The following is a 1,914-nucleotide window of genomic DNA, read 5'->3' as shown; positions in this document are numbered from 1 at the left end:
GTATGTATGTATGTATGTATGTATGTATGTATGTATGTATGTATGTATGTATGTATGTATGTATGTATGTATGTATGTATGTATGTATGTATGTATGTATGTATGTATGTATGTATGTATGTATGTATGTATGTATGTATGTATGTATGTATGTATGTATGTATGTATGTATGTATGTATGTATGTATGTATGTATGTATGTATGTATGTATGTATGTATACATGTATGTATGTATGTATGTATGTATGTATACATGTATGTATGTATATATGTATGTATGTGTGTGTGCGTGTGGTGTATGTATATACAATATACATTCCACACAAACGGGTATTGAAAATTCACCTTTGAAGATATTCATCAATGAACTCAGGGCATCTATGTTAATTTACATGCGTGTTTATGCAAAATGACTTTTAATAACTAAAGGTGTTAGTCAACTCACGTACACTACACACACAAACACACACACAAACACACCCACACAGATACATTATGTACGTATATAGAAAGAGAGAGAGAGAGAGAAGAAGAGATAGAGAGAGACAAAGAAAAGAGTAAAAGATATATATATATATATATGTATGTTGGTGAAAGACCATAATTATAGAATAATTATAGAATATTGTAGAAAAAATATATATATATACATATTTATATTTATATAGCAAAACCGAAATAGAGAGAGAGAGAGAGAGATAAATAAATGATTAAACAAACACATGTAAATATACAAAAGACGAACTTGAAACAAAAGAGAATTGATCAATGATTGACACGTCAGATAACGAACTAACATTCTGAAACGTCGATCGCAATTAATTTACACGCTAGTGTTGTCTGTTGATTATTGGGCGGTTGATGATCTGCCACATCTAACTTAAAATGCTTTTGCGTATGTTTTAACTCTTTGATTTGTTTCTGTGTTTATTTTGTTTCGTTCAACTCTTTGCTTCGGATAACTTTTTGTTTGAATTTTTTTTTTGTAAAAAAAAAATTCAGTGCTTGACTGAAAACAACACTCCCACAACTTAAATACAAACAAACACACACACACCTACACACACACACAAACACATACATGTATATATATATATATATATATATACAAACAGAGACACACAAACACACATGCAAGCACTTTTTACATACATTCACTCAGAATTCACCGAATCCATTCACCACTATACAATATACATACACAAGTGAGAAAACCACTTGAAAAAGCGCGATGATTATTTCACGAAAATGAATGAATGAATGAAGAATGAATGAGTAAATGAAAAATGAATGAATGAATAAATGAATAAATGAATGAATCAATCAATCAATTTCAATCAATCAATCAATTTCAATCAATCATTTAGCTTATAAAGCGCTATTTCCGCGATGTTCAACAGCGCGGAAATAATGAATGAATGAATGAATGAATGAATGAATGAATGAATGAATGAATGAATGAATGAATGAATGAATGAATGAATGAATGAATGAATGAATGAATGAATGAATGAATGAATGAATGAATGAATGAATGAATGAATGAATGAATGAATGAATGAATGAATGAATGAATGAATGAATGAATGATTGAATGAATGAATGAATGAATAGATAGATATAGAGATTGATATATGAATAAATAGATAAATGGATATGATATCATTGAACCTCAACGTAGCTGTAGCACCACCTTCAATCAATCATTCAACTAATCAATCATTCGACCAATTAATCACCTAATCAACCAACCAATTAATCCTCCAATCAAACAATCAGTCACTCAGCCAACCAGTCATCCATCCAATCGATCAATCAATCACAAAACTTAGTTACATGACTTACAATTGTACATCAATATGCTTATTAAGTACTGTTGCTACTTTACACATTAACACACACGGCGCACACAC

The 1,914-nt window shown here is 29.8% G+C and overlaps 1 protein-coding gene across 1 annotated transcript in view; it reads left to right on the top strand.

Moving 5' to 3' along the window:
• Window positions 1-1,914, top strand: part of HELRODRAFT_182459 (hypothetical protein) — a gene marked incomplete at both ends in the record, with an annotated part of 6,949 nt that overhangs the window by 1,073 nt on the left and 3,962 nt on the right. The window lies entirely within an intron of this gene.

Source organism: Helobdella robusta (genome assembly GCF_000326865.2).
Source record: "Helobdella robusta unplaced genomic scaffold HELROscaffold_86, whole genome shotgun sequence".
Classification (NCBI taxonomy): Eukaryota; Metazoa; Annelida; class Clitellata; order Rhynchobdellida; family Glossiphoniidae; genus Helobdella; species Helobdella robusta.
This window is presented reverse-complemented; position numbering and strand designations above follow the sequence as displayed.